The 20323-nt window shown below is 43.3% G+C and overlaps 1 protein-coding gene across 3 annotated transcripts in view; it reads right to left on the bottom strand.

The window, feature by feature from the left end:
• zbtb46 (zinc finger and BTB domain containing 46) overlaps nt 1-20323 on the bottom strand; it is a 71613-nt gene that overhangs the window by 46814 nt on the left and 4476 nt on the right. The window lies entirely within an intron of this gene.

The following is a 20323-nucleotide window of genomic DNA, read 5'->3' as shown; positions in this document are numbered from 1 at the left end:
AAAACTACAGAGAAAAAGATCCTTAATGACAATTTGTGAAGCTGCTCAACTGTCAGTGAATGAAGATCCAACTTTTTTAGTATTCATTGACAGGATTCAGGGAGGTGCGACGGGAATACTGACATATTTTATCATTACCCTTACAAAATACGAGCCACAAAAAAAAAAAGCTAAAAATCTGAATTTTACCTGTCTGTTAGCCCAGAAAGATTCCCCTGGCTTTTGGGCTCACAACTATTGATAAAAAGATGTAGGTGGATTTTATTATGGCCTGTGTCTTTTCTGCTGTGTACAGGTTAGATGGCGAACAAGAGGCATTTTGAGCTCACACAGCAGAAGGAATGCAGGTGGAGGCCACGGAGACAGGAGAGCAGGAGGAGACAAAGGCAGATATGAACATCGCTCTGTGCTGAACCATTCAACCAGGTGGCAGAAAAACAAGAGAAAATGCATCGACACATACACACAGAGGAAGAAGAAGATGAACACACACACAAACACTCGGGCAGTGCATTAGCCGGAGCATTAGCAGCCGCTGCTCCCGCTCTCGTCTTGGTGAGGGCTAAATCGCGGGGACGCAGAGTGTTACCAGACGCAGCAGTGATTTGTTTTGGGAACGCCACAGCTGTCAGCTCTCGTGGGCCATTCTGAGAGATGACAGCTCGGGTTGGCCAAGGTGACAGCAGCGTTTGCTCGGGGGCCGGCACACTTCAGGTCATGTTTAGCAAAGCTCTGCTCAACCTGATGGCTTGTAAGATCAGATAAATCCACAGTGTCTCCCACGTCCACTTGGACAAACACACCTCCTATGAACAGCAGTGGACGAGTGGATGGAGTGACGTTGACAACTGCTGAAGCCTCTCTTTCTCAAAAAAAAGAAGAAGAAGAAAACCCTGTCCTGAATTTGATCAATGCATGGCTTTCACTTTGACTGGCGCTTATTTAAGTCATAGAAATAAAGAATTGTGGGGAGGAAAAAACTTGGATGTGAATGCAGAATAACAGTGTCCCTCAGAGTCTCAAAAGGCAAGTTTTGACGCAAGTGTTTTTATCCTCCGGCGCACAAAAAAATCTATTGGCAGCATAACCTTGAGATATTCTTTCCTTTCTGTGTTGCCCTAATGGAGGTATTGAGAGTCTTCACCTCTCACCTTTGGAGACAAACAGAGCGGCTTTAAAGACACAGCAGCTCCCCTCCTCTCTCTGCTCTTCTTCTCTCAGGGCCACTGGCACATTCAATTGTATAGCCCCGGTCTATAAGATAGGCTCCCTCTCAGAGCCATATACACATGGCACAGAAGAAGTCATTTATTCACTGAGAAATACCTCAATACCTTTTCTATTCCTCATTTTTTCCAGCCAGTGTGGATGGTGAAATACAGGGTCACTGTACAGCACACAGCGGTCAGAGGGCCCATTTGAAAAATGTCTCTGGGAAGCAGCGAAAGAAAGCCAGCTCAAATCAACAGCTGGAATAAGACTGCCATTGCTCAAGTGTTGCATGGGTCAGGGTCCCCCAGCTCTCCATGTCCTCCTCTGTTACCATTTTTAAAAGTCCCAGTCACTGAGGGACAACAATGACAAGCACTTGAGCAAAGAAACAACATGCTAATGACAGTCACTGTACTGCACTCAGCAAGGTTAATCACAAACACACACACATACACACACACACGCAAATCTGACATACATCTGGTGTTTGACATGCAGATGGTTAAAAAGGATATCTGTCTCTGAGATCCTGTGTCCACAACAAAACAGTGGAGGTGAATGGAATTTCATTTGTGGTGCTGACTTCACTGAAAAACAGCAGCATTTCTTTCCAGGAACATTGTCCTAATTACTCAAGATAATTCACACTGTCAGCAGTTTTCTTTTTTTTTTTTGTAGAAAATACTTCCATTTACTTCACTTTTCAAAGGCGAAAATCTCAAATGGGTATCTCAATATCTGAACGCATTAAAAACCCAAACCATCTGCATTGCTAGATAGATAACACTAGGTAGGTGAGCAAATAAATATTTTTTCGTATTTAAGGTGAAACAAACTCTTTTGCATTAAAACACAAAGAAGTTTTAAGAAATTAGGACAACCCAGTGTGTTGGATAAAGAGTAAAGGGCCGTCCTCACCAAGAACTATAACTATAATGATAATAACGATGTAAGCATCCGCACGGATTAATGATAACGTTCTGTAAACGGTGGCGCCAACCATGTACCGCCCACTCCAGCTGTTTCAGCAGTTTATGCAGTTGATTGGCTGTCAGTGTTTCTATCTTTCAACGAATTGCTCTGCAACTGCCAGTCATCCCAACGATATTGCTCGCCATGCACTGTCGTAGTCGTTACAGTTGTGACGTAAACTTTGCCATCCACTTGAGTTAGAGCGATTTTTAAAATGACATATTTAGTTATTTGAGAGCTAAAATCATTAACTGATTCATTATTTAGTTGTCAAATATTAAATGAATCACCAACTATTTCGATAATCAATCAATTGGTTTGAGAAATTCCAAAGCCAAACTCTCTGATTACGGCTTCTTATATGTGAATATTTTCTGGTTTCTTTACCTCTCTGTGACAGTACCACTGAATATCTTTGGGTTGTGACAAAACAAGACATTTGAGGACTTCATCTTGAGCTTTGGGAAACCCTGAGTGACATTTTTCACCATTTCTATATCAAACAACTAACTGATAAGTCAACAGATTAATTGACTTTAAAAATTATTTCTAGTTGCAGCCCTAATTTTTCTCCTTCTTGGTGTGGACGGCCCTTAAATCTGGTAACTGAGACTAAAGTCCATTAGTGCAACTTTTCATTCTGTTTGGTAATGCGTGTCCAAAGAGCTAATGATAATGTCAGAGTGGTGCTGCACTCTGATACAGGAGGCTGTGCTGCAAAGGGAGTATTAAAGTTTTTTCGGCAAGTGTGCGAGTTTGTGTGTATGAAGAGGATTGCACCCAAAGACATGTTAAATGGTGCCTCAAATTTAACAAAAACAATGATCAGTGGAGGGTAAAAACGACAGCAAAGGACTGGGAGAAAGAGAGGGAGCGGTCTAATCAGATTTATTGCTTCAACAGACTCGGAGACATACTGAGTCAGTAGTTAGGCAGAGAAGAGGAACTTTAATGGAGTGCGCTTTGACCTCTAAACTCTTTGCTTGCCTAATTGGCTTGTTTAATTTCAGCATGTCCAATTCCCTCCAGTCAAAGACCCCCTTTCCTGAGGAGCCAATCCCAACGCTACCCTTACTACAGCACACAAACACCCACAAAAACCTCTCCAGTGTTCGTCCTGGCTTTTCATTTCCTCAGAGAGCTACTCAATCTTACCCAACGAGCTTAGACCATCAACAGGACAAAAACTGGCTCCCTCTACCACGCGAGTACAGCCTTGATTTATAGCACACTTTTTTTTCTCTCCCAAATATACACTTGACACGAGATGGGAAAGTAAGATAAAATGAACTTGTCAGACAATCAAGTAAAGAGAGAGAGGCAGAGACTTTTGTGTCTCATCCAAAGCATTAGCAGTCTCTCCAAGGCTACAGAAACTAAAGCCTGCTTTCGGGATGTCACAGAGCAGAAAAAAGCTTTTCATCCCTCTATGAAATTTCACCATGAAGAAAAAAAAAAAGCAAGGAAAAAGTCATCAGGAGGCAGGCTGACAGTCTGTGAGCGCTTATTTGTGGTCAGAGACGATTGTTTCAGTAAAGCACCAGAGCTCCAAGTCCCTGTCACCCTTCTGAGGCCAAATCAAAAGTGACTGTCCTCCTTAACCCCCCTCCTTCCCTCACACAAAAACACACACACACACACACACACACACACACACAATCAGGAGCCCTGTTCCCCTCACAACACACACACATCCAGCCCCTGCCCCTAAATACACAAGCACATGCAAGGACTAAAAACACACACGTTCACACGCTTAGCAGAGCCGTCATGGCATCACACCCGGTTTGTCCTGGTCACATCAAAGCAAAGTCACTTTAGGCCCCAGCCAGACGACTAAAGAGATGAGACGTGTGATGGAGTGAGAGAATGGGGCTTCCTCCTTCTTGTGTTTCTCTTAATGCAGCCTGTCCCTCCGAGCCACTTCTCTGCCTCCTTGACCGCACAGGACCGTGGGGAGACAGTGCGCAAGGTCCTTCTGGATCAAAGGCAGAGCGATACTTTGTTTGTACGGGGGTTTAACATCGACAGCTTTCACAGCGGGCTCATGCTGTGACTTCACGAGGTATTCACCCATCACGCCAGGCGAAGATGTTACAACACGCGAAACATCTTCACAGAAGGTGATAATATATGACTACACAACATAATTTAGCGAACAAAATTCACTTGAGGCACACTTTTTCTTTGGTAAAACTTGTCTGTTGGTTCCCTCATTAACATTCTTGGGGGCGCGAGGTTTTGAGTGGCTGCAGGTTCCTTCATGTGTGCTAGCACCATCCAAGCAGTTTCATACACTCTCAGTTATATTTATTTTAAATTAAAGGGATTTCCAGTTGGTCAGGGCAAATTATAATTTAGTGGCCGGTGTGCGGCTTGCAAAATTGCCACCCTCAGCTAATCACTCTACATTCAAATTGTGGCCCTCTGCTCAACGAATGTAACAGTTCTGCTCATTATTTGATAAAACGACTTTGGTTGGACGAGCATGTCAAACTCGAGTTCACTGAGCCCCCTGTGCGAGTGGCGAAATAAATAAATAAATGTGATTAATAAATAAAAGAGAGAAAACAGAATGATACATCTAAAAAGAAACATTTGATGTGCAGACTGAACCAGTTTCTGCTACTGCGAAAAATACCAAAGCATGTGCATTTTTGGCCATTTCAAAATCAGTGGCGCCCATTTTTGTCTCTGCATATCTGCACTAATTCATTTTTACATTAACAAAGGGTCAAGTGCCTACATTCAATGTAAAAGTGGTCCCTCTAGTAGGAGACCACAGCTATACAGGGCTGCAACTAATGGTTGTTTTCACTATCCATTAATCTGCAAATTATTTATATGATTAATTGTTTTATTGTTTAGTCTATAAAATGTCAAAAATAAATCTGAGAAATGCTCATCACAATTTCCCAGAGCCTTTAGTGCCGCTTCTTTTGTCCATCCAAAAGTCCAAAACCCAAAGACTCTTTATTCACTATCATAAATGGCAAAGAAAAGCAGCAAATTCTCATTTTCAAGAGAATTGAATCAGCAAATATTCAACATTTTTGCTTGAAAATTGACTGAAACTATGAATCGATTATCAAAATAGTTGGAGATTATATTTATTTCCATTGAGTGATAGATTAATCGACTAATTGCTGCAGCTCTACACAAAGTGGTGGAGAGTATACGCAGTTATAAAAACTATACCACCTCTTTTTCTGTTTGTTTACAGCATACCCACCTATCAGCCAAAAAGCTATAGGAACATATAAGAGAATATACCCACTTCCTCCTCTGTAACCTACTTAACTACCTCATAGTACACCCACCTCATCAGCTTCCACTACACCACTGTCTACAGATAATCATCATAAGTGGTCCGTCTTAGCTCTATGGATGTTTTAGTGTATTTCAACTAATTATTTTGGTTTTATGGGCAGCAGAATCACTGTTTTGATTCTCTCTAACTGCTTCCATCAATGTTGTTTCTGGCAGCAGAAGCTATTTTCAGCAAAATAGTTTATATACTGACTGGGTGCTACCTGCCAAACACCAAACATGCGACTACCTGCAGAATTAGTGGAGAACTTAGCTGCTAAATATTTTTCTAAGAAGATTGTGGAGACCAAAACAGAGCTAAAAGGAGACTGAATACTGGACTTACATTCATTAGGTGGCCAGAAACACAATTAACTTTTCCCGCCCCCGGACATAGACTGGCCAATCATAACTTAGACCAGGGTCTGACAACAACACAGCTGTGCTCCATTGACTCTAATGCAGTTGTGTCAGATTTCCTTCATTTGGATTTGGAGCTAAATGTTGTGCCTGGGGCACGTCGTGTATTAATGATACTCGTTACCTGGAGAGGTTGGAAAAAGATATACGTTTCTTCCCTGTTCCAAAACCAAAATCAAACCCTGAAAAGTGTAGGGTTAGCTAGCTAGCTACTGAAGATATAGCCTACTGAATGTATACACATGCTGCTTTTGCCTTTTAATGATTATAACAGTGAAACAAAGACCGACCCTGCTGTACAGGAACCAGTGAAGGGAAGCAGGGAAACTTTGCTGATATTCAACCAACTGTGTGTCATCGCATTGTGCTCAGATAAGTGTTGTTTGACTTCCCCTGGAGATCCCTGTGCTGATCCGGGTGTTGGTAACGGCACGGTGGCAAAGCCAAACACTGTTCATCTGCACACACTGTGATGCCACACAGCCGGTTAAATATCAGCAAAGTTTCCCTTTATATTCATTGTCTTGTGTGGCGATCAGCAGTGATGTGGTGGTTCACTTTTACACTGTGATCTGTAGCCTATAGTTCGGCTTTAGCTTCTAACTATCTTTGTCTTTTTAACCTGTTGTTGCTGCTGAGTCAGTTTGACATCCTGGATATATCCTTCAAACACAGACTGTGTTTGCTTCTCTCTGGAATCACTGCTTCATTGTTCCAAAAACATGATAATATGTCTTCAGGGAGTGCAGTTAGTTACAGTGTGGGCTCCATGCTTACTCTGACAGCTTGTCGGACCATCAAAAAGGGGCGGGGCTTAGTGAAAGGTCAATTCCAAATGCATGCTAATGTTGCACCATATCCTCTGGATGTGTAAATGAGTAACTGTTTGCTAACTCATCAACTTTATGATAATATGTAAATGTTATATTTACAGATTGTTAGGCTGCCCCGAGTGGCCAAAAATAAGTTAACGGGGGCTCGAATTTAAGCTTGACAGCATTATTACCTGCCTAATCCACTCCTCCTGCTCTTCTCTTCCTCTCCTTTATGTAGGGTCCTGAGGGGATTCGATGTGCCCAAGTGCTATGGTGGACTCCCTGTCGTAGCGTTCCCACAACGCATTTGGCAGATTTTTTATTTCACCCTTATTTAACTAGGAAGTACCATTGAGATTGAAAATCTCTTTCACAAGAGAGACCTGGCCAAGGTAGCAGCCAATCAAAACACATTTATACAACATATAATCCAAAAATCCACAATAAAACACAACTATTCAAACATAGTGGCCTCTAAAGAAAAACAAACACGTGTGGCAGACGAGCTACAAGCAGTCAAGCCTCATACATCAGTCATGTTTTTCTTTGATACCTGTTGATGGTGTGGTTTTTGCTACCCTAATTAAACATTTAAAAAAATTAGCATCATTTGTCTACACTTATATTTTGTTCAGCACAGATGTCAGGCTACAGTTTGACAGTTGACTGGATCCTGCGAAACTATACCGTTTGACTCGTCTGAGCACGGTGCTGAAATAAATCCCCAATCTTTATGTACTGACACATTTTATCGCTTCATATCATTTCTACTTTTAAGGATCCAGCATTAGCAGTGAATTCCCTCCTTTTCACATCTCTACTTTTATCTTGGCACTGTCGTTTAAAATCAGCAGGGAGGACGCAGTAAAAACTGGCCAGAGATTGAAGCAGTGAATGAATGTGGAGAGCGGAGAGGAGGGGGATATCAAGTCAGGATTCAGTCGCCAAGAGCTGGCATTTATGTTGTCAACCATCCCAGCTTCATGCCTCAGCTACAAAATTTTATCAGCTTAGCTAAAAAAGCAACATGTTTCCTTTTTGCAAATTTTCTAGCAGTGACTTGCACCAGAAATCCACAATATCATAGCAGGGAGTTGTTGTGGAAAAGGCAAACAGGTCTGCTCTGAATGAATTATGCATTATGTAAAGCTTTCTAAACAAAGTAAAATAAACGATGTTAGCCTCAAGATATGATATTAAGAGAATCTCCGACGTTATATGCTAATATGTATAAAAAATTAAAAGGTACAGGGAGATAGAATTGGTTTGCTTGTGAGTGGACTTTCCCATATAATAAGAGAAAATACTGGGAAAAAATTACAGCATGCATAAGTGGAGTTAAAATGATACTCGGCTGGACAATGGAGGCACTGTTCTTCAAACACATGACAGTGCGTTCGAGGACAGCCATTGCTTTGCAGAGTGAAATCTGCTTGTTCTTCGACTTAAAGAAAACATTAAAGTTGTATTAGACTTAGAGAACGTACTATTGTTTTCAGATCCACGACATAATCCTGAACATGTGATAAATGTTACTGATGTTAACTGAACATTCGCGGCCCATGAAAGGTCACCGTGAACATGGGAGGAGGTTACACAGACATGGAGCAAAGTGGAAAGAGTAAAAGGAAAAGTTAAAGAGCCATAGAGCGAGGCCGATAAAGAACAGTGAAAAACAGAGAGAAAAGAGATAGAGCAGAGACGGCAAAGGCTAGAAAGATAGAGGCAGACGATAGAAAGAGGGGGAGACAGGAAGAGAGGGGAGAGTGACTCAGGCAGCCAATATTTTTTAAACAGCTTTGCTTCCACTCAACTGGGCATCAAGGCCATTATCCCGGGGTTAATCCCCAATCCGACGGAGCTGGCAGCCTTCCGGGACAAGCCAGGGTGGCAGCCCATCAACAAGGCAGGCACGGACAAAAATAACACACACATACTCACACACGTGCACATGACACACATGCACACACAGCCAGACACAGGCAGGCATGCGAGCTGCAATTAGACAAAAAAAAAAAAAAAACACATCAAAGCTATTAGCTGTGAATGTCTTCGCTTCTTTGTCCTTTAGTTGCAGTTGGAAATAAGCTACTGTTCATGTCCGTCTCTCATTTTATCTTCTTTATATCTCGCTGCACGCGCTCCTGTCTTCGGTTTCCCTTGTTTCTTTTATCATACACCCTCCATCTGTCCACCTTTATTTTCCCCACCTTCCCCACCGGCTCTAATCGCTCCATATTTTGCACCTCCACCTCGCTCTCCCTTTTCTCCGTCCGCTCTCTGTTTCTTTGGCCAGCATCCAGGGAGTCAAGGTGGAGGAAGAGATTGACTCAAAGAAGGATAGCCATGTCATGTGGAGAGGGACCAAAGAGGATCCAGGAGGCTTAGGGAGACTTAGCGTTACTCCCTTCATCCCTCGCTCTCTCCCCTCCTCAGTCCCCTCCTATAAGCACCGTCCGAAAACAATACCTGGACCCTCCACGTGTACACCTGAGGACCTCCGTACTGCTCATCACGTTTGTTTTTTTTTTGCAAATGTTCACATTCGGTGCACCTGCCAAAAGATCTGCCTCCCGTCCCGCTAATGAATGTGTATAATTGAGCAGCTCCAGGCCTACTCTGACACCTTGTCCTCTCACCTTCAGCCACGCTGGTGTTAAGCCTAGAGTGATCTTATGGAAATCCAGGCATAGTAAGGATGGACTGGGATCATCCCAGAGTGACCGGAACAGAGGTGTGATTCCATAAGACGTTGATGTTGATGTCCTTTGGCCTGAACGCTAATGGCTGAGTGTCAACTTCACCTCAAGTTCCTCCAATGACCCACGAAGTGTCAGTGATACTATGTGGCGTATCAAAAGCTTTAAAAAACGAGTGAGAAAAGTCCTATCACCCCATCTACCTATCTCTCTGTTTGTCTTTTTTTCCCTGTCTTCCTCCTTTACACTTGTGCGTGTATGTGTGTGTAGTTTCTGGGCTATCTTTCTCTCTAGGCCCCTAAGCCTGCTATGTCTCCCATGGTAACTCCCTGACTGACGACCCGGGGCTTAGCCTAAATTCTCTCTCTATTAAAAGCTGTGAAATGCAAATAATGAAACATCTCATTACCACTGTCGGAGAACCCAAAATGAAAGGGGGGGGGGGAGCGGGAGGCAGGAGCGGAGCGGGGCAGATGAGGAGCACTGTAAGACAACGAAGCGGCAGGAGAAAAAGGGCTATACGGTAGGGAGGGAGAGGCGGAAATAAAGGAGTGGAACAAGAGGAGGAGAGGATGGGAGATGGGAAGGGAAGGGGGAGGAGAGGAGAGGTGAAGGCACGGGAAGGAGATAGCAAGACAGTAAGTCTTTTGTTTGATATGTGTTGCCATTAACATAGAGGGCAGCCAGGATTGGCCACCTATGCAAACAGGGGTGGAGTCCTGATGAGCTGAGCTGTGAGTTAGGAGGTGTCATACAAATGTCAAACAATCTTCCACTTATCTACTTCATACTAAAGTTTAGTGTAAAACAGGCTATACATCTATGGTAATGTACCTGCAAAAAGAATATCTTGCCTATGTATATATGTATATGTGTTGACTGATAATTATATTATGCCCCTGGAGGATTATTAGTTACCCTCTTTTACTTTTTATCTTCACACCTCTATCATTAATCACCTCGGAGCTACACTGCAACAAAAACATATGACTGCTCTTTCCCATAATTACTTAGCTTTAACTTTAAGACAGGAAAAGGCTTCTTCTTTAAAGCAAATCTGTGTGGTGCAGGGAAGTGAAATCACCTACAGGAAGTGTCTGTGTTAGGTTTTTTTTTTCAGGTGGGAGGGGATGGGTGGTGGTGGCAGTGGTGGTTCTCATGTGACAATGACCACATCACCTTGTGTGGTCTCCTGGTGCAAAACCCAGTTTCATCACTGCAGCAGTTTGGAGACTCATCTGCTGACGTCTAACCCTGATATCATGAGGGAATTCATGGGAGGGGGAGTTTGAAGGTGTGATAATGTCTAATAGTGGGATCAGTTTGTGACTGCTGGGAACTTTGTGTGTTGTGTAAGGGGATTTTTTTTCTGGTCACAAATGCATCAGGTGTTTTTTTTCTTCCTTTTGCTTTCTTAACCAGGGGTTAGTAGTGTAAAGACTAACCTGTCGTCCTCTGTACATTTTTTTTATTCAGTGGAAATTCTTCTGTTTTGTTTTTTGACCCTGGGTCATGAGAAAAACATTTTATGAAATTTTATTTGATGCAGAATCCTATTGGGCAATAAACATGACTGGTGAGACAAACATGTGGACTGCAAAGACGACCCAGAGTTTTACAGCACTTAAAATGCAGTTTAAAAGTAATTTAAATTGTATTTTAAGTATTAGGGCATGGTCACACATGAGCAAATGCAGATGAGTGACTTTTGCCTGCCCAGGCCAGATGTCATGGACACAGAAAGTTAGCTTGCTAGCTAATGTTAGCATGCTTGCTAATAAATACCTCGACATATGATGTTATTGGTACATTTTCCATTTTCTTTTGCTCCATGCCGGTCTTGCCACTTATTGCCAGCCAGGCAGCATCTCTCATGAGTTTGCATGTTGGCCACTATTGTACAATATCTGCTGGTTAAACACAGCAACAATCAAATTCTCCTCCAGGCATACTCCTTTGCTGTTTGTTGAGGCTGCCACTTCCCCTGTCAGAGTTCACCAAATTTGAATTCCAGTTGATGCGAAGATGTAAATTTGCCTCGACATAGGAAGCAAATGTTTTTTTCGCCCCTTCATACGTACTGAACAGAAGTGGACCCTAACCAAAATTATGAACATCCAATACATTTTGCAGACTGACTTCCTTGTTGAATTTTGTACTGTAGTTACAGTACATAGACACTCAAACAAAGTACCTGGACACTTGAATATTACACCCATTTTTGATCATTGAACATCTCATCTCAAAAAACCATGGGCATTAATACGCCCCTACACAGCCTCCATTCTACCAGGAAGGTTTTCCACAGAAGGGATGTTGGCCGGTAGTCGGTGTTCCGGTTGATCCTAAAGGTGTTTGATAGGGTTGAATGTAAAGGCCAGTCAAGCTCACCCACACCAAACCTGAAACACCCTTTCTTCGTCATGTTGAAACAGGAAAGCGCCTTCTTTGAATAGTTTCCTCAAAACTGGATGCACAGTATTGCCTAAAATATCAAGGCAGGCTGAAGACTTCCCATAACTGCAATGAGGCAACCAAACACTCACACGTCACAGCCCCACACCTAAAATACACTCATACGCTGCGTCCCATATCTCATACTTTTTCCTAAAACTCTGAGCACTGCAGCTGCCCTTACAAAATACGTACTGTGACATGGTATGCATACAATAGGGAAGTACTACTTTGTCATTATGTTGCGCCTTGAACTTTGACCCTCTTGCAGATAAATCCATATGTCTGTTGCATGAGCTGTCATCTGCATGCTGCTCAGTCGATGGGATGTATCTTGTGCTGTGCAGAGTATTGTGGGCCAGAATAGCCAGAAAAGCATGTGACCGGACACAGTGGGACATCCTTGTATTTTTGGCGTACTGCATTTGACATGCCATGTTGGGATGTACTAAATCTTTTTTTGTTTTATTTAATAGTGTAGTAGTAATATGGGATTTGGAATACACCAATAGTGTCTACTGTGTGTAGACAAGGCTGTCCACATACTTTTGGCCACACAGTGTAATCAAGTTTTCTACCCAATGAGGGATTATGACTCATATTTGGGTGAGCTTTGGGTGCATCCACTTTTACTTTCATCCCCCAACCTGTGTGATCATGTGACTGCTCGTGCTACTTACACTGAGTCACACACACCCCCTTCAAACCCCCCAAATTTTCTTTTAATTTTCCCTTTATCCCTCAAGCTCACTTTTACATCCCTTTGCCTTTTCTCCTCCAGTTTCATTTCATTTTTGTCATTTGGCGAATCTCAGTTCTGTTTTGAAAAGCACCAAATGGCTTTGTGGCTAAAGTGATGATGACAATATAAGGCTGTGGAGCTGCTCAAAACTCACATTTAACACCCACCCCGATCTCTCTCTCTCTCTCTCTCTGCCAACGAGCCACTCAGAGCGTGTGTGTGTGTGTGTGTGTGTGTGTGCATGCGTGCGTGCGCTGTGGTTGTCCAGACCCTTTCATAGGTCTTAACACAAAACCTGTCACAGCAAAAAAGCAACCTGTCACGACTCAGCTAGACACGACTGTACATGACTGTACCTCACAGAACCCAGGCAGCCTGTTCCTGAGCTGTTAAAACAGTCACTGCAGCCACCAGCTACAAAGGTCTCAGACTATAACACACAAACACACACACACACACACACACACACATAGATCAAGTGAACAGTATGGAGGAAATGAAACAAAGGGTTACCATGAGGAAGATAAGGTACAAAGTGAACGTATGGGACAACAACACCCATCCTAAATGTCTGCGGACTGAAAGCTAATAGTTGTTTGTTAAAATGTGTGGTTTTTGAATGTGCAAGTGAATGACTGAATGATGGTGACTCACTGCCGGTGGCCAGTCGCTATCTGGTGCCGAGGCGGGTGTCCAGAGAGTGTGTCTGTGTGTGTAAGGGTAACTTGGTGTGACTGTCGCTCTGTCAGACGGCAAACAGAGGCATCTTTCTCAAATCCACACTGGGCCGCGGCTTACAATGAGCTCATGCAAAGAGGGGAGCAAAAAAGCCGCGGCTTAAGTGTGTACTCACAAGGACAACAGGCACACCCTCCATCCCCCCTGAGCAAATATTAAAAGAGACTTCACTCCCAGCTAATCTAATTCACAAACACTCCAGAGCACACACAAACAAGGAAAACACATAATTTAACTATATTAACGTAGCCCTCAACATGCAACGTTCTCTTATAACTTACTATCGTTCCCACAGCCTCTCGTACAACAACTGAGCAGCACGGTGATTTACATATAGATAGAGAAGTGTTTATAAAAACACATTTGTATATAATAGCCCGAGGCTGCGTTGTCACTCATCAAGCTGATCAAAAAGCAGCTACTATACAACACTGATGAATCTCGGAGCGCTTTTGCGAATCTGTCCTTCAACGGCAAAAAAAGAGGAGGTGAGATAAAGGGAGAGAAATCAAGGGGAGAGGAGAGGAGCATCTAAATATAGAGAGACTCACATTTTGGAGTCAGAAAAGAGACAGTGAAGGGTAAGAAAGAGGGAGGGAGACGGGAGATGCAAGAGGAGAGAGAGAAAAAAGAGGGAGAGGAAAAAGTGAAGAGAGATGGGGAACAAATGAAGCAACAGAAGAAAAGTAGTGTTGAAGCAGCACGAGAAGAATAGAAGACAGGCGGAGCGGCAGTGTAGCGGGAGATCGATGTTTGCAGAGCCTCGGTGGGCTTCTCATCTACTGTAGCGTTGCTTAGTGGACTGCTGGAGAACTGGACATGGAGGACACTTAATTTTGTCTGCGAGACTTGAGAGCTCGATATACCGCACAGTGTATCACCACAGACGTTCATCAATACGTAGCATCAATACTGAGGGTCTGCCCCTTCAGCGATCTTTCCAACAGTTTCAACACAGACTGGCCCTCCGCTGAGTAAATTCTAATAGTGATCAGTGAAGATGCAAAATCGTTCTTTGTCTTCCTCGTTTCTGCGCTGCGCCGTGATTGGTTGTTCGGGGAGGAATTGCAGCAAAGCCACTGACAAAGAAAACAGCCGATTTAAAGTTACAAGCAAAGTTTCTTTTGCTGAAGTGTAATTGCTTAAAACAACTTTTTTTTGGAGTTTTGAATAGTGTGGCCTGAGGCTACCACGTCCGTTGTGATTGACAAAGAGCGACCAGACAAACGCCTCACCTGGATCCTCACTTCTGTCCCGTCCTGTCCTCTCCTCTTCTGTCATCCTTGCCTTCCCTCCTCCTTATCAGCCTGTCTTTTCACTCAGAGCGTGTTTACTCCAACGCGGTTTGACGCCTGACTGTCACCTGTTGACTAACATGAACAGCTGCAATGGCTCGCAGGCTTTTGGGACTATTGCTTCTTTCTCCCCCCCGACAGCGGCGGACAGAACTGCAAATTCATGTACAGAAGTGCCATAGCCAGACATAAGAGACACAAAGAGAGAGGAAGAGACAATAGGTCCACTGTGCAAACTCCCGTGATCGTGCTCACCATCGCTAAGGACAACACCCACCTTGGAAACCTAATTTTGAAGAAGTCACACATTCCCACATTGTGAGGCAGTGCCAGTATCAGGTGTCCGTCCAAACCACCAGCCACCACCAATCAACCACCACGGCGTTCGTGACACACCAGCTCACACACCAAAACAAGGACGGGGGGAGGTGAGATAGAAGACCAGAGGGAGGGAGGGAGGGAGGAAGGGGTGTGGGGGTGAGGAAGAGAGAGTAAAAAGAGGAGGGCAAGAGAAAGAGCCAGCCAGAGACAAAGGCAACAGAGAATGACAATGAGTGAAAAGAGGAAGAGTGGGGGAAAAAAAAAAAAAAGAAAACAGAGAGGACGAGATGAGGTGAAAAGCACATTGCCAGCTCACTGTGTGCATTCACACAGCAAGACGAGAACAAAAAGACACCAACAATGAGACATATATGCACTGGCTGTTTGTGTGTGCGAACGTAACATATGAAAGAGCAGCGAGAAGGCCGTTTGGAGGGGGGGAATTTGCCCCTCGCCACAGAAAAGGGGATGTGAACCTACTCACTTCTGTTCACATTTGGATATCGGCCTCACCTCTCTTGTTCATAAAGGGAACTACTACTGACACAGGGGAGCTCATAAAGTGTCTGGCAACAATGACAGAGCTCCACTTTCATCACCGATTTATAAAGTTCACATAATTATACACCAAGGATCCGTTTTTTAGCGCCGAAAAAGCCTTTATAAATCACAATAATCCAGCCTCCCCCTTTGAGACGTCACATTCTGACCTAGAGCGGGAAGTTATTCTAACTTCCATCGGGCCGAAAAATGTTTGTGTTTTAGCATAAAACTTGACAGCGTGTCTGTCGTCGTGTTAAGGGGATGTATAAATATGAGCTAGGGTCAGGGGGAAGGATAAAAATGAGAAAGAGAACAGGGAGAGGGTAAAAATGAGAAAGGGAGTAGAGGAAGGGTAAAAATGAGAAATGGAGTAGGGGAGGCCACAGGAGGCACCTGGCCCACTTACAGCAGAGGAGGGGGTGGTGGTGGTGGTGGTGGTGGTGGAGGAGCGAGGAGAGGTGCAAGATTAAGGAGTGGGAGGGAAAAGGAAAGGAGAAGGTGGATGAGGAGGAAAAGTAGGAGGAGATCTGGAGAAAAAAGAAGCAAAGGGAGGTGCAGCCAGGACTGAGCAGAGGGCACGGAGAGGATGGGGGGCTATGGGTGAAGTAGAGGAAAAAAGGTGAGGAGGAAAAAAAAACGGATGTGAGATGAGGAGGCAAGAAAAAAAAAACGAACAGATGAAATAATGGGAAGGGGGAGGAGGGCAGAGGGGGAGGTGAGAGCAGAAGAGACAGAGAGAGAAAGAGAGAGGAGGAGGAGGAGGAGGTGGGGGCTGGAGAAGAAGAAGAGGTGGCCTTGTGAGGCTGAGAATGGAGGTGGTGTATGCGTGCGCGGGATGAATGTGTGCGTGTCTCTTTGTGTGTGTGTGTGGGTGTCTAAAATTATGACGAAAAACTAACACCTCACCCAAAGTATGAATAACCGACCACAACAGGCCAATGTAGGTTCAATCTCTTCTCCCAGCACATTCGAACAGCCTGCCTATACCACTAATATCCCACTAATACCACCCACAGTCCTCGCTCCACCTCACATCAATGAATATTTCATGTCCTGATGGCACTTTTAAAGCAAAAACTAATTAGCAAATCCAAGTTGATCTGGCATTAGTCATATCAGGCCAATTAAAAGCCCAGTCCTACTGTACATGTTAATGGCAGCGAAGTGGAATAATTGTATGTTGAGCAGGGGAGAGAATGTTAAACAGGCCTTGTTAGCAGCACTTTAGCACTCTAGCCAGAGTCCATGGCTGGATTACAAAACTCTACAAAGCAGGATAATGTTCGTCAGTAACACACACACACACATGCACAGGCACACACACACACATATGAAAGCGCCAAACGAAAACTCTATCCATTAATTAGAGTGTCGCCATCAATTCCACGGGGTCAGGTCTGATACTTATAGCTAAAGAAGAGAAATATTTCCAGGGAAAATGATGGTTTTATGCTTCGGTAATAATATTAAACAGGGATCCAAATATTGGCAGAGGCTCACAGGTCAGATGTTACGCGGTATCGGTGGGAGAAAAACATTTTCTGCTCCACGCACTGTTTCTGCGGTCAGCACCAGTCAACACAAGGTTGTGGAGACAGTGTTTGTGTGGTATAAAGTAGAGAAAGGTGTTGGTTTGTATTTGAGTCTTTCCAACGTTCCCTCTGTGTTTTTTTAACGCGGGAGTTTAGATTGAGACAGACAGCACTGACACACACAGACTAAACTGTGCTGCACAAAAAAGCGACAGAATAACAAGGGCTAGAACTCTTTTGGAGTGGATGTCTGTTTCATCACCCCCCCTCCTCCTCCTCCTCCCTGCTCCTTCTCCCCGTTCTCTCTCCTTCACGTTCCCTCTTTTCCTTCCTCTCTCTGCCTCCCTTGTCTCCCTCTCTCACCTGAGCTTTGATATGGAAATCTCTCACCAGCCACAGCCCGAGGCTAGTTGACTGTTTCTAAAGATGTATTTGCTCAAAGCCGCTCAATTTCTCATCAAATGCTCACACTGTGTGTATAAAAGACAAACTCTTTCACTGGGAAAATAACAACTAACAACCGCGTACTTATACAAGGCTTTCAGCAGTCTGCAAACCTCAGACTTCAACAAAGAGGGTTTTGTTGAGTCCAAACCTTCAAGTTCTTAATAGCTTATAAAAATTTGTCTAAAAAGATTGGTGATCCTTCTGCAAAGTGGCAAGCTGAGATAGCTAACTACCTGGTCGATAGAGATACTTAAAGTGAGTGTGTGTGTTTGTGTATACAGTTCTTTCCCCCTCTGGTTTACCACTCTTGCCTTGCTGGGTAATTATACCGCATTAAGGATGCCCAACCTGCACGACTGCAACACCAAGCCAAATAAAGTAATAACTGGAAACCGTTCAAGGACAAATAAAAACTATTTGTAAGAGATTCAGAATTAAGTGAATAACTTAGGAATAAGTCAGAAAGTCTGTTTGGGAAGACAAAACATTTAGTCAGCTTCTGATAAAAGAACGCAAATCATGCAAACAACAATAATCAGTCCCATGTCAGCTCATTACCAGAGAGGAGCGTTATCAGCGATTGATGTTTTAAAACATGCTCCTGTGTGAATCACTGTCACACAGATCAATGTGATCTTTCAAAGATATTTTTTTTTAAACGGGGAGAAAAGGAAGATTCTTAACTTTTAAAATAGCAATGTTTTTCTCTTAATTCCTGCAGAAATACAATGGTTTAGTCAGAATATTCTAAAACATAAGAGTGATTCATAGTTTATAGAGTTAATCAAAAATGTAAAGCTCAGAATATATAGAGGACAGTGCTAACTTTGCTCTACACAAACAGGGTCTAAAATGAGCTCCTGCTAATTGCAGGTAAATTGATGGCAGGGGCAGGTAAGATCGTCAGGCCATCTGCCACTGTGGTGTACATTAAAAAGTGCCAACAGAAAGACACCCTTAGTAATGTTAGCTTATTATTAGCTACATATTTGTAGGTCGCTTGCAACTGCCCTGGGAGCAACGCAATTGGACGTAGAACCTTATAAGTTATGATCCACAGTTTAATTTCACCGAATCCTAACTGTGAATATTTTTTGACTTTCTTCATTGGCCCAGGCTAAAATATTATCTGTATGAATTAAATGTATTGATAGTACTGTATATTTTTTGGTGGTGCATTCATAAATGCAAATGGATATGTACAGTAACCTTTGACCCCCCAAAATTAGAGCTCCCCGAAAGCCACAGTGTAATTCCAACTCTGTGACGTCACCATGCATGTAGTGTCTTTTTGTGTAAATATATCGAACACTGAATGACAGCATTCTATACATCAAATGACCTCTAAATTATCTAAATATTATTCCTTGATTTGGGGCATAGATTTTGAAAGTGGCAGATAAAATAAATACTCGCCTGCCACTGTGAAAAAGTTCTTTACAGACCCTGTGTGCAGAGACACATGAGCCCAACTCAGAAAGCTGATGACATAAGAAAGCAGATTCAATCACTATACCTCCCTTTGTTCTTTCATTTACACTAGATGGAAACCTAATTGAAATGCACTACCTGACATGTGAAACAACCGCCGTCATCACTTCACTTGTTGCAATGTTTGTTTTGACAGCATCTGAACAAGTTAAAAAAAAAGTACAGTAAATAAAACCAACAATTAGGAGTGCACAACAAGAGGAGAGGGACTGATTAGATTTCAAGGCTGGTCCGACTTTGGACACTGATGCAATCGGTCAGTGATGTTAGAGAACATTGTAAATTCCAGAAAATAACTCTCGACGCTGATAAGCATTGTGCGATCACAAGGCTCCTGTTGGAGAGAGCCGATCTGCTCCGCATTCCTAAATAAAAGAAAAACACACCCTGATGAAAGCACACAAACTGAAATCCCTCATCTGTTTCCTCAGGAATGTGTGATCCAAAAAGGTGTTTTGCAATATCAACAACTCCTAAGAAAAAAAACTGACATCTTGCCACTTCCACTGCACCAAAAAACCCCTCCTTTGCATTTATTTTTAGCAACAATCAAATTATAATTTTGCTTCTGGACTTTCAATTCTTGCTCGTAGATTATAAAAATTAGAGGCAAAGCTGCGAATTACCTTCCAATTTAAAATTCATGGACAAAAGAACAAAAGAAAAGAACAAGAGAGCTTATTGCTTTCATTGACATCCTCTCTCAGGCGCATGCATGCACGCACACACTTGCACAGCTATGAAATATTAACACCAGCATGGAAAGACAAGTGGGGTGGTGGAGAGTATTTCTGTGTGTGTGTGTGTGTGTGTGTGTGTGTGTGTGTGTGTGTGTGTGTGTGGTTTGAGGTGGGGATGGCTTAAACTCACCTGTTCTCTCTGCTGGGGGGAGGACAAGCATGTCAGATAGGTGGATAAGGAAGACAGCTGTGTCTGACACACACAAACACACACACACATCCCCCACAGCATCCATGTAACCTCATGGGGATTAGGAACACCTGTATTCAGCACTGCACAATGAGCTATAGAGGCAGTTAAGCTAAAAAGCCTCGGGAGTTATTAGGGGCTGGGGGGTGGAGCTGGTTTGGATACGGGGGTTAATGTGTGCCAAACTGTCTTGATGCGAAATCAGATGTGAGAATGAAAATATTCACAACGTGACAAATGGAAGACAAAGTTGTCAGAGAACTCCAGAGAGACGTGGCATGTCATGTAAGATGTGTACACACGAGTGTAAACGGTTCATTTTGCCTTGTGTTAGGCAAACAGGTGTTCCCATTAACAAGTGAGCTCCGAGGGGGGATCGGGATGAGAAAACTGGCAGAGAGAG

The sequence above is a fragment of the Epinephelus moara genome, chromosome 16 (genome assembly GCF_006386435.1).
Source record: "Epinephelus moara isolate mb chromosome 16, YSFRI_EMoa_1.0, whole genome shotgun sequence".
Classification (NCBI taxonomy): Eukaryota; Metazoa; Chordata; class Actinopteri; order Perciformes; family Serranidae; genus Epinephelus; species Epinephelus moara.
Note: the sequence above shows the minus strand (reverse complement) of the source record. Positions and strands in the feature narration are given on the sequence as shown.